Consider the following 13,906-nt stretch of genomic DNA (forward strand, 5'->3'; position numbering starts at 1 on the left):
TTATGCAGATTTTTTGAAGGAATGTACATGGTTCATGTTCACAGTTATGCCTTCATTTGAAATATAAAACAATATATCCTGCCTGGTGTAACTGTGTATTAGGGCTGCTTTAGATTTAACATTAACACAATATAGATAGCTTTTTATGGATAATAAAAGATTTGGGTGCATGCACGAAAAAGCCTGACCAAAGATGCTGATCCAGTAATGTAACATCAAGTTTCTACCACTTCACACTACTTCTGGCTTTCATTGCTTAATTACATTATTCACTGACGTTAAAGTCAAATAATATACCTTAGGTTCAAGTTTATTACTACTCAGTAAAAGCTAGGTAGTAGCCAGATATTTTCATTAAAGTATCACAGGAGGGAATTCCAGAAAAGACGGTCAGATGAATGAACCGGAAATATTTTATCACTCCAATTTATCTGGTACTTTTGTCATTTTCAGTTAGGATAGTTGAATTTAGACTAAACTTGATAAGATAAGATTATTTTTTTTAATTACAGTATGTCAGCAAGCAAGAAACATATGGAAACACTACTTGATAATCTGGAGGAATCAGTTATGCATATCAAGCAGAAAATCAGAGCTCAATTTTTATGATGATATACAAAAGAAAAATGATTAATAATCTTAATCTGGAGTCAAATAGGATAGGTAGAGGACATTCTCATTTTTGAAGATTGTAGGTGTTTTTTCAAAGAGTGCAGTCAGATGAGGGAGACTTAAAAGTTGGACAACAGTATCAGCATGATAGAAGGATAATAAAAGACACTGAGATGGAGGAGTAGTTGGAGCTGGAAACCGATGATGATGGTGGGCTGTTGAAAACTTTGAGTTTGAGGAAAGTGGATAGCAAATGTAAAAAGCACCTTTGGGTAATTTTAAAAGACAGCAGCTGCAAAATAGAATCACATAAAATAGATCAAGAAGGAATCTCGGGAAGTCATTCTTCCTTCTGCTGCAAGGTAAGAGTGGCTATACATAAATTCATTCAAACAGACACTTATCTGAGAGATCAATGGTTTGCAGGCCCTCTCCTACAGAAGGAGGAAATTTAAAAAATATCACATGTGTAGATCATTCTGTTGACATACACAAATACAAGGACGGTAAGTGGTCTGTATATCCCAGGCTGAAAAGTATTTACCAGTATTAAAAATCTGAGATTCACCATTCTCTCTAAAGAACCTATTCCAGTGTTTAACTATATGTTTTAATTGGAAAAGTTTTATGCTTCTGATTGACTTCTCACTAACTTGATCCATTTCCATTTGTTCGATTCAATGTCAACATGGAAAAGGGATTTGTATTCTTTTTGCAGCATCATATGACTTGTTTGTGTTTTCATGTCACCAATTATTTTCTGTTCTCTGAAGTAAACAGCTACAACAACTTATTACTCCTTAATACACTTTGATAAAGAATATTAACAATTATATTAAATAATAACATGCAAAGTAATAGAAAGGGGTCTTACTGCAAAGTCAGAAACTGCAAGATTGTCAGCTTCAGTGAACAGGGTATGTAGTGTAACATAATCTTTCTATAATGCAGTTAGCATACTAGATGTAGCTGAAGTGGCTTTTTAAATGTTGTCAAAAAAGGTAATAATATGTTAGTTGAAACAGTATAGTGGTGTTTTTCTCTTTAATGTGTTAGTAGTCTCACACAAAAACCTGTGATTAAAAATGTGATCCCCGGCATTTTTGCTCTGTCATTCTCTTAGAATTGGCTTGTCATCAGGGAGATTGTTTTGTCAAGGTAATGTAATACTATTCATAGTTGCCGGTGTTCTCAGCTTGTGGTAAGCAATTAACAAATTTGATGCGAAATAGAATAATGTACTCTTCCTACTTACCTATGTGGTTCTCAGCAAACCTTTCCAAATGCAGTTATCTTAGGTAGGATGAAGATCTTAATGGTGTATTTTGCAAGAAAGTGCATGCTCTGTTTTCTGTACACTACTGAAAGAACTTACAAGAGCTATGGAGATTGACTCTGGGCCACTCACTTACGCATGTTTTAGCACTCAGTTCCTGGTTGTTTAGCTGTTCTGCAGGAATCTTCCTTTAGCTTTTGTTTGTGAAAGACAGTAATTAGAGAAGACGTGCTGCAGGCAGTGGTGAATGTATGTGCACCCTGATGACTTTAAGAAATACGCTGTTTTCAGAGTGAGCAATTTTAATGTGCATATTTTGTGTATATCTGAGCAATTCAATATAAAAATGTAAATAAAGTTTTCTTGTTATCATACTTGTATACAATTTTGTGTTTGGGCTGAGGAAGATAAGAATTTGATTTTCCTTGAGTTCTGTGGTAGGTTGGCTTATGTTTTGCTAGGACAGTATATGAAGAAGCATGATGTACTTAAAATTCATGGACAACTTGAAAAAGAAAGATGAAAACTGACAAGACTATACTGAATTTTATGAAGTTGTATTAGTTCATTTAGGTAAAATAAGTACTAGCAATGTTACTTGACTTGGTCACTTGGTATGTTGTCAGTCACACATAGCTCTGTAACAGTCAGTAGAGTTATGCCAGGCAAAATGTTGGGCATCTGAGAAGGGTGTGAGGATAGTATACCTTTGTTCTGCCGTTGTACCAATTTAATTTGGCTCTTAATTTTGTACATGCATATGACAGAAATTAAAATTAAGAGCCTCTCTTTCCTTTCCCACTGGAAGTCCCTCTTGGTCTCAGTTTCTAAACTGAATTAATTTTGCATTAAAAACCGTCAAGTCACAGGATTTACATGCATCTCTAAATTTAAAACAAGTTAACATTCGAAGGAAAATAAAAAACCTATTATGCCCTGTTTTTTATCACATGATCCAGAAAAGTGAAAGGATCATAAGGAAAAACAATCTGTCTCTGTCTCTGATTCTTAGAAAAATCTTTACTAAATGATGCTGTTGCACTAATTTATTACTGATTGATCTGGTTTTGTTGTTGCTTATTTCTTCTGACAGTGGATTTTTTTTTTTGAGGGAGGATGAGGAAACCTGTTAATTTTAACCCAGATTAGTCTAAAAGCTTGTCAAGGGTTCCCCAGTGTGCAAGGGAGATAATATAGAAATACTTAGTTGTAGAAAGCATCTGCAGAACAGATGAGTCATGATGCATTTTTTAAATAGGTTAGAAATGGAAGGGTAATATTCTAATGCCAGCTTGTGTTCTGTCAGACTTTAAAGAATAACAGAAGGTGTTGTGATAGAAATTAGGAAAGGAAATAAGGACAGGCACTTGCATTGTTCCTGCTTTTTTTCTGAAAAGCAGTTCCCTTGAGGTGCTTGCAATTTAGGTGGTCTAGATTAAGCAATAGTCTAAGAAATCTTGGAAGATAGCTTTATTTCACATTATTTGCCAGTTCATCTTTTATTTTGATCAGATTTCTATTTTGCTCATTTACTTTAAAATTGAACAAAGTGGATACTGATTGTTGATGTAATTAATGCAAAGACAGCTTAGTGTGTAGGAGCCTAAGGTCAGCAGTGCATTTTCAAAAGGAATGTGAAAGAGAAAGATGCATATCAAAGTGAAGAAGGGAGGCCAGCCCACATGTAGACAGGGCAGGAAGTGAGATGGAAACAAAGACAGTAAGAGTAATCCAAAATAAATTCGTTGCATGCCAAAGTTGAGGAGTTTTCGTGACTGGAAAGAAAATATGGTTTAATTCATTAAGCAAAGGAGAGTCGGAATAGAGAATTAAAATGGTACTTGGCAAAATCCAAGGAGTTATGCAGGAATATTTATCTGAAGCTTTCTGAGGGAAGACGAGGATAACGTAATAGGCAATACGGAGTCCAGACAGGAGGGGAAGGTATGATAAAAAAAGGTGAGACAGGGAGAGACAGCCAAGCATGGTCAACATCTTAGCTATGAGTATAAAAAAGAAGCTCCAGGATTTGACACTGAAATGTGTTGGGAGCAGAAAGTTCTCTGGGTGTTTATAGGAGAAACAGCTAAGGATTTAAAAGTTGGGAGATTGAGTGGTCAAAGAGGGTTTAAATGTATCTTTATCAACGACAAAATAAGACAGAGGAAATGGTCACATATCATCCTTAACTATCAGGTCATAACTGCCTGCAAAATTCAGTGAGAAAGGGGCTGTTCCTCTGTCATTCACTAGTTCCAGACACACAAAACCTCTTAGAAAATATCTATAACTAGGGATGTAATGATCCCATGGAGTTTTGTGGATCCCAAGACTTAGGGCTGTGACGGCAGATTACACTGCACTTCTGCTATGGGCAAAGTGGATCATCCTCTTGCCTCACTAAAACTTTATTCTGATCCAGCTGGCTGCTCTTCCTTTTTGGCAAGGAAACCAACTTAGCTCTTCCTGCATATCCTGCAGTGCTAGCTGGAAATGTTGGTAGCAAAACTTCCCCAGTGGTGGAGCACATCATGTCAAGGGAGAGTGAAGTAATTTAGAAGACGTTTGCCATCAAAAAATTAATGAGCTTATTGATATTATGGCTCAAAGAAAGGCCTTCTAAATTGAGTCATTTACTAAGGCATCTTGCATTTAGAAGATCAATACACATACAAGAAAATACTTTTTGTTTTCTTAATGTGGAACTAACTTGGTTAATAAATGAAAGCTATTTGAAGTAAGAAAATAATTGGTACAGTCTCTGTCACTCTGTGAGATGTTTGACACCTTTGATTCTTATTTAGTCTTGCTGATTTATTTTAATTATGGTATTTGTTTCACGTGATTGACGCTTGATCGGCATCCGTGTTTATAATTTTGCTGTATGTTCATGCCTGTTTCAGTAAAGAAGGTTTTAACTGCTTATTCCCTTCTGAGCTGTACAACTAAACCATAGTTATAGGAACAGAAGGTATTCTGCATTGAATGAACATTGTTTTTACTAAATGATACCTCTGGCTTTTCCCTTAGTTTTACTTTAGTACTACGTCACTGAAACACAGTTAAAAAGCCTAACCATAACCTCCTTAATTTTTTTTTACTGTACTGTTAAAAATATGTATTAAAGGAGTATAAATGGAAACTTACATCAAATTTATGCCAAACTTATTTTTTACTCTAAACTTCGTAAAATTGGGTTTGTTCTATAAATAAATTTGAGGGAATTCATTATTACAGAGGAGCTTCCAGTCAAACAAAATAGTTTGAAAAGTCCACTATACACAGTTTTATGAACAAAGAAAATTTACATGACCGAATTAATATATATTAATTGCATTCAAATACAATTTGAAAGTGAGAAGTGAATGGAATGTCTTCAAATGATGAGATACTAAAGAGCTTCTAAATAGTGAGTAGTTTCTCTAAATTATTTATTCATTTGTGTTGATTATATTTTAGCAGCCTCTACCAGTATTTCTGTACATAATTATAATTTGATTTTAAAATTCACTCTCGTCAATGGACATTCCTTCCGATAGAAACTGCACGTTTTACTGTTTTTTTCATATAATGTACTATTGTGCAATCTAAAACCTGTCATGAGCAAAGAAAATTAAAAACTTAATTTTTCATAGTTATATTCGTAGTGTTTCTTTCCAAGGCATGGTAATTTTGTAACAATTTTTTTTAGTTCCAACTTTTTCAATTATATATTTTATCTAATTTCAATAATGGTTTCAGCTTTTCATCTACCATTCAGAAGACAACTTGGCTTCCAAAAATTAAAATTGTTATTTAGGACAATACTCTGAATCTCTAAAAATTTCAATAACTTCTTAAAGTTCCAAAGATGTAGCAGCTGTGGTATGGTATTAACATCAGTACTTTCCTGAAGTTACAGTAGACGTAATTTTCTTTTCTGGTGGTTTATGAATGTTTTACATAGAACTTCTTATCTTCAAAACACTTGGCAAAATGTAACTAGGTTAATATGTCTTAAAATTAACCTTTTGCATTTTGATATATAATTATGCATGGATAAAAATTGGCATCCATCTTAGTCTTTGCAGGCCTTGTCATTAAAAAGAAAAAAAAAAAAAAAGGCAAAAAACATTAGGAGCAGACTGACATGACATGTGCCAAAAATACGAGTCCACTTCCTTACACAGAAAGAATAGAGAACTGTAAATTGCATATTGGATAGTTATTTCAAGTGCCAAGTTGGGTCTGCACAACCTTTCCTGTTACTGTGGGGAACATTTTATGTAAAATATCCAGATAGGTCTCACTATGATTGCACAGCTGGCCTGAAGTCTGAATGAATATAGAATTTCTTCGCTTACTTCTGTGTGGTCATAATGGAAGGGATTGCACTGTGGCATAGATTGGTATGTTGTGCCAAGGCTTTGATCTGAGGTTGGAAATGGGCTTTACAGCTCCTACCAAGAGGTGCAATGATACAGGAAAAAACACTCAAGATAATTCAACTCTGTTGCAATTGCAGAAGCCTGGAAATATTCTGTGAAGGCTTCTTCTATGGGAAGTTTTGTATTAATATACTTGCAGAAACATGATTTCAGAAAACATTAAAATGCATACTCTTTTTTGCCCTCTCCCACTCATTCTGTGACTCTTCAAAGAATAATCCCAGAGGAACCATTTCAAATGCATTAGAAGCATTTCAAATGAACCAGAAATAAGTTAGAATAATAAATACATGAAACAAATTTGTGACAAAAGTAGCTATTTAAATAGCAGTAAATTCTTTTGAATTGAAGTGACAAGGGGTTCGTTCATTTGTTCAGCTGTGGTAAAAGTGTTATGTAAAGTGCTGGCTTCAGTGTCAATTGCAAAAAAAAAGGTTTAAGGATGCTGGGAACACCTTGTCAAAAGTTTGCCCCATCTGTATAAAGTTAAACTGGAGTAATTGTGTTACTTCTCTTGTAGTCACTCTTGCTCACTGAACTAGTGTATACCTATGATACCTGTATTACTGGGCTTTATAAGTACTAGTATTGCTATAAAAATGCTGTAATAAACAGAGCGAGTAAATAGAGGTAATTTGAAACTGAAGTGAATAGCAGTGTTTAAAGAGCAGGAGAAGAAGGAAGAGAATTAACAGAGTGTAGTCCATGCCTGAAAAATCAAATAAGGTTCTGTCTTTACTACAGATTAGGCAAACTAAGACCACTGTTGTTTCTCTAGATGCGATTTTTATATTAAATTGTAGCACAGAGCACACAGTTGCAGCAAATAATAACTAGATATAAATGTTGACCTGAAGAAAACTGTCAGTCTCTCAAATCTTGCTTGTGTAGCCCAGGCATTGCTTATAGCATTTAGTTTACTATATATACAAGATGTCAGGGCAAATGGGAATTCTAGTCCTTGATAGATTATCAGCAGGCTATCCCTACATTAAGTAAAATAAAATTGATGCCATGAGTTTTTCTTTTCAAAACATAAGTCGTCATAGCTACAGCAGATTTTTTTCAATTTTTGTGTAGCAAATTAAAGATGCTCTTTCAAAGTGCACATAAATATTGCATTTAGAGTTACATCATTACCCTAATTTTTATCCAGTCGTCTTAAATCTTTCCTGTCTTTGTTAGTATAATATTATTCCATTGATTTTAGTGTAGTTTGTCCTGGTTTTTAGCAGTATAAATGCATGAAACCATATTTACAATGAAGCACGCTTACATGGAAGAGTAATAAAAGCATTTCGAACAGTCTGTTGCCTCCTTCAAAGGTGAAACCTTTGCTGACCTAAAGGAGTAAAATCCCATAGGACAAGCCATCTGATTAATTTAAAACAGGGAATATATTATTAGTCCTGAAGACCCCAGCACACTACTGTCTGGAACTCTGAGAATTGTAGCATTTCTGTTTTTGGGAAACTTGATGTAAAGAGGAGTTTCAAATTGGCTTCCTTTCTGCAGCAGGCTGAATGGTGAAATGAAGATTAGTGACCATATTTTTCTCTCACCTCAAATGTGAGCTACAGATGAAAACAAAAAATCAAAACTGAAGAATATCACCAAAATTTAATTTGGAAAATTTAAACTCTTGTATAATCCATCCTGTGAGTACAAATAATCATTACTTTAGCCTTAGTGACATGCCTTTCTGACAAACATCATTTCAAGTAAAAAGGAAAGGACATTGTGTTTGTCTTTAAAATTAACTTAGAAATTGAGAGAGAGAGAGATGATCTCTGAAATGAAGGATGCTTTAGGGATATGACTAGCAGAAAAAGTAGCTCTAGTATTACACAGAATCACAGAATGTTAGGGATTGGAAGGGACCTCGAAAGATCATCTAGTCCAATCCCCCTGCCGGAGCAGGATTACCTAGACCATATCACACAGGAACGCGTCCAGGCGGGTTTCGAATGTCTCCAGAGAAGGAGACTCCACAACCTCTCTGGGCAGCCTGTTCCAGTGTTCGGTCACCCTCACCATTAAGAAGTTTTTCCTCATATTTATGCGGAACCTCCTGTGTTCCAGCTTGCACCCATTGCCCCTTGTCCTGTCAAGGGATGTCACTGAGAAGAGCCTGGCTCCATCCTCATGACACTTGCCCTTTACATATTTATAAACATTAATGAGGTCACCCCACAGTCTCCTCTTCTCTAAGCTAAAGAGACCCAGCTCCCTCAGCCTCTCCTCATAAGGGAGATGTTCCACCCCCTTAATCATCTTCGTGGCTCTGCGCTGGACTCTCTCTAGCAGTTCCCTGTCCTTCTTGAACTGAGGGGCCCAGAACTGGACACAATATTCCAGATGCGGCCTCAGCAGGGCAGAGTAGAGGGGGAGGAGAACCTCTCTCGACCTGCTAACCACACCCCTTCTAATACACCCCAGGACGCCACTGGCCTTCTTGGCCACAAGGGCACACTGCTGGCTCATGGTCATCCTGCTGTCCACTAGGACCCCCAGGTCCCTTTCCCCTATGCTGCTCTCCAACAGGTCTGTCCCCAAATTGTACTCATACATGGGGTTGTTCCTGCCCAAATGCAGGACTCAACACTTGCCCTTGTTATATTTCATTAAGTTTCTCCCCGCCCAACTCTCCAGCGTGTCTAGGTCCCTCTGAATGGCTGCGCAGCCTTCCGTTGTGTCAGCCACTCCTCCCAGTTTTGTGTCATCAGCGAACTTGCTGACAGTGCACTCTATTCCCTCATCCAAGTCATTAATGAATATATTGAATAGTACTGGTCCCAGTACTGACCCTTGAGGGACTCCGCTAGACAGAGGCCTCCAACTGGACTCAGTCCCATTGACCACCACTCTCTGGCTTCTTTCCTTCAGCCAGTTCACAATCCACCTCACTACCCGATCATCCAGACCACACTTCCCCAGTTTAGCTGCGAGGATGCTGTGGGAGACCGTGTCAAACGCTTTACTGAAATCGAGATAGACCACATCCACTGCTTTACCATCATCTATCCACCGGCTTATGTCCTCATAAAAGGCTATCAAGTTGGTTAAGCATGACTTCCCCTTGGTGAAGCCATGTTGAGTGCCCCTAATGATCCCCCTATCCTTGATGTGCCTAGAGACAGCACCAAGAACAAGTTGTTCCATCACCTTTCCGGGGATGGAGGTGAGGCTGACCGGTCTATAGTTACCCAAGTCCTCCTTCTTGCCCTTTTTGAAGACTGGAGTGACATTCGCTTTCCTCCAGTCCTCAGGCACCTCTCCCGTTGCCCACGACTTAGCAAAGATGATGGAGAGTGGCCTAGCAATGACTTCCGCCAGCTCCCTCAGCACCCGCGGGTGCATCCCATCAGGGCCCATGGATTTATGGATGTCCAGATTGCTTAATTGGTCCCTGACCCAGCCCTCATCAACCAAGGCAGATTCCTCCTCTATCCTGACTTCTGGGGCCTCAGGGGTCCGAGGCTCCTCAGGACAGCCTCCAACAGTATAGACAGAGGCAAAGAAGGCATTCAGTAACTCCGCCTTCTTTTTATCCTCTGTCTCCAGGGCCCCCACCTCATTCATCAGTGGGCCTACATTGCCTCTAGTGTTGGCTTTACCTGCAATGTATTTGAAGAAGCCCTTTCTGTTGTCCTTGACCTCTCTTGCAAGGTTTAATTCCAAGGAGGCCTTAGCTTTCCTAGTTGCCTCCCTACATCCTCTGACAACAGACTTCTATTCCTCCCAAGTGGCCAGCCCCTCCTTCCACGATCTGTACACCTTCTTCTTCCACTTGAGTTTGCCCAGCAGTTCCCTGTTCAACCATGCAGGTCTCCTGGTACCCTTCCTTGACTTCTTACGTGCTGGGATGCTCTGATCTTGAGCTTGGAAGAAGCAGTCCTTGAATGTTAACCAACTATCTTGAGCCCCCTTACCTTCCAGTACCCTGTCCCATGGGATTTCCCCTAGCAATTGCTTGAAAAGGCCAAAGTTGGCCCTCCTGAAGTTCAGGGTTGTGATTCTGCTAGCTATTCTGTTCCTGCCACATGAGATTGTGAACTCTACCATCTCATGGTCACTACAACCAAGGCTGCCCTCAACCTTCACCTGTTCAACCAGACCCTCCTTGTTAGTGAGGATAAGATCCAGCAGTGCTCCTCTCCTAGTTGACTCATCCACCATTTGCATCAGAAAGTTATCATCAATGCACTGGAGGAACCTCCTGGACTGAGGATGGCTGGCTGAGTAGGCCTCCCAGCAAATATCAGGGTAGTTGAAATCCCCCATGACAACCAGGCCCTGTAATTGCGAGACTGCTCTCAGCTGCCTGTAGAAGGCCTCATCACCTTCCTCATCCTGATCCGGTGGCCTGTAATAGACACCCACAAGTGTCACCCCTGCCATCCTGCCCCTTAATTCGCACCCACAAACTCTCAACTCGCTCCTGATCCGCCCCTGGACAGAACTCAATACATTCTAGCTGCTCACTCACATAAAGAGCAACTCCACCACCTCTCCTTAGCGGCCTGTCTTTCCTGAAGAGGTCATAGCCATCCATGACCACATTCTAGTCATGCGAGGTGTCCCACCAAGTCTCTGTAATTGCCACTAGATCATAGCCCCCCAGCCGAACACGGATTTCTAACTCCTCCTGTTTATTCCCCATGCTGCGCGCATTGGTGTACAGGCATTTCAGGGAGCGAGCTGAGCACACCGATTTCACCCCAGGGGGATGGGAGGCCTCCTGGTCTACCTCAACACTAGAGCGTTGCCCCAGTGGTGCAAGCCCAGCTACTACCCCATCCCCCTTCGAATCTAGTTTAAAGCTCTCCGAATGAGCCCTGCTAATTCCTGTCCCAGAACCCTTTTGCCCCGCGACATAAACCTTTCCCATGTATTACCGTCACGCCTGGTGTCTTGTAAAACCAGCCATATCAAAGAACCCAAAGCCCTGCCTGTAGCACCAGTCTCGTAGCCAGGCATTAATAGAGAGAATCCTACTATTCCATCCCACGTCATCACCTGAAAATGGAAGTAGGGAGGAGAAAACAACTTGTGCCCCAGACTCTTTCACCAACCGTCCTAGGGCCTTGTAGTCTTTCTTCATCCCCCTCAGACTACAGGATGCAGCTTCTTCCCCACCTGTCTGGAAGATCAGCAGGGGGTAGTAGTCTGTGGCCTTCACCAGGTTGGGGAGTTTCCTGGTGATATCCCTGATTCGGGCTCCAGGCAGATGCAGACCTCCCTGTGATGGGGGTCAGCTCTGCATATTGGGCCCTCAGTTCCCTTTAGGAAGGAGTCTCCAACCACTAAAACTCTTCTCTTCTTCCTTGTGGAGGAGGTAGCTATACGCCTGTCAGGTTTTTCTGACTGTGGTGGGACCTCTGATATAGGTTGCCTCTCCACCACATCCCCATTGGACTGGCTGTATTCCACTAGGGCTTCATATCTATTTCTCAGAGGCACCTGTGGAGGCAAGGTAGGCAAGGAGGGCACTCGCCTTTTGCCACTGCCATAGACTTGCCTCCACTCACTCCTCTCCTCTAGGTACTCCTTTACTCCTAGGTAAACAAAAGTCCCAAATCAGGATTGTGGTCCACTGTGCTAAGTGTTTTGCAAACAAGATGAAGATGTATTATACATTAGCTAATTTGTTAGATCTTGAAGGTTTCTGTAAAGGACAATGGTACAAAACTAGAGCTGTTCACTGCAACCTCAGCTGACCTTTTCTAACAATCATGACAAGTGCCAAATAGCTGTGGAAAGGAAGATAATGGAGCTCTATCCAAGTTACAAATCTGTGCAATTCCATTACCTTCAGTGAATTTCTGCAGCTTTTACAGGAACCTAACCTGGAATTCAGGGTCCAAGCCTCTGTGTTAGTGCAGGGTTGTTTATTCTGCTTCTGCTGTACATCCTGTGATTTCTGTTGATAGGATGCATACCTAAGGTAGCCTACCTTATTTTGACAAAATCCTTTGCTCTCAATAATGCCGTACAGAAAATGATCCTGTTGGGTTCTAGGATTACACCCACTCTTTTTGTAGCTAGAGCTGTATTTGTAAAGTATGAGGTGGTGTCTTCCATCCTATGTGTTAACATTTGGCTTCTCTTCTCTTCTGCTTGCTTTTGTAAATCAATTTTATTTGAACTATTACAGAAATGTTTCATAACTTCAATGTCTTTGCAAATAGTTTTTTAAAAAACACTTCAATATAATTTCCTATAGCACTGAAGCTTCTTGTATTTGTACAAAAGCTATTGTAGGTCAAGGAGAATTTTGCTGTATACATTCATGCATCTAAAGACAGGAGAGGGCATGCTGTACTTAACTTGTATGACCTGTAATGTATACAATGAATGAAAAATTTGGCTGCATGTGTAATGACCTGGTAGCCCAGGTAGTTTCCTTTATGCCTTAAATTAGGTAACTGACATTCACAATGCATAGAATCTTGCTTGTTGAGCAGTCTAGCATTATATTTGCAGAGCGAGCTACCGCTATACTAACTGGTATTACATTCACATTCAGTGATTTATTTGACGTGAGAAGCCAAATATTTCTTCTTTCCTAAAAGGATGTTTTCTAGGGTTCCAAATGATCTACATTCTAGTTTTCCACTTTTTTACAGTTGTGATGAATACATGATCATTTGCAATATATGTGCGTATATATATGTATATATGGTGGGACATTACGTATATATAGTATATACATCAGCGTATATTGGGACATGACTTTCACCTTGATCTGTGACTTCAACATTGTTCTGTGGCTTCACCAACCTATTTTAGAAGACTTGCAAATAAATCACTTATCGTACTCATGGAAGTTATCTCCTTCCTTAGATAAAAGTACATCTGTAAAGTACCGGTTTGTATAGAGTATGCTTTGGACCTCTCCCACTGTTAAATAAAGCATAATATAATAAGCTAGAATTTGCAATGGCTGCCTGACACACACAAAGGTATTTTAATTAACCTGCATGCAGAAATTAACCCTTAGAGTACTGCTTCAGATTCGTCAATTTATTTTGTTCTTTAATTTTACCAGTGGGCTATGCTGCTTTTCTACTCAGCTTGTAGTACTGTACATAAAGTACATTAAATAGCCATACACAAAAAAAAGAAGTGAGAAAAAGGAAAAAACCCAAAACCAACTTCTTATAAACAAGGGATTCTACAAGACTAAGTACCCCAGGTTGCTAATGGGTAATGTATTCCGAAGCAGCTACTTTTTTTTAAGGTTTTCTATTATGACATGAATTAAAAACATGTAATGTTTCGCTATAGCTGTGTGCTTGTTAGGTTTGTTCCTAAAGTATCATAGGTATGTCTCTTACAGAAAGAAGTCAGTTCTTTAAGGGTTAATGTGGGGTTAAGGAATCCTGAGGTATTCTCCTGCTTGTCCTTTCTTAAAGGTATCTGCATGTTAATTCTCAGATATTACTTGAACAGGTGAATATAAAGACTGTATGAATGACTAACTGAATGAATGAAATAATTCATTTGAAATGCTTGCTTGTATCTTGTAAACAACTGGAAAACAGAAATATGATTTCTGAATCAAGGTCTTTAATGAAATGCATAAAAA

General features: G+C 39.2%; 1 protein-coding gene across 12 annotated transcripts in view; it reads left to right on the forward strand.

The window, feature by feature from the left end:
- KCNMA1 (potassium calcium-activated channel subfamily M alpha 1) overlaps positions 1-13,906 on the forward strand; it is a 554,299-nt gene that overhangs the window by 321,110 nt on the left and 219,283 nt on the right. Inside the window, exon 1 of one of the 12 annotated variants that reach the window (XM_068398034.1) lies at positions 13,462-13,524. The exons of the other annotated variants lie outside the window; for them this stretch is intronic. The gene's annotated coding sequence lies outside the window, so the exon portion shown is untranslated. Of the gene's footprint in view, positions 1-13,461; positions 13,525-13,906 lie in introns of those variants that run through there. 12 annotated transcript variants of the gene reach the window in all.

Source organism: Nyctibius grandis, chromosome 4 (assembly GCF_013368605.1).
Source record: "Nyctibius grandis isolate bNycGra1 chromosome 4, bNycGra1.pri, whole genome shotgun sequence".
In the NCBI taxonomy this organism is placed as follows: Eukaryota; Metazoa; Chordata; class Aves; order Nyctibiiformes; family Nyctibiidae; genus Nyctibius; species Nyctibius grandis.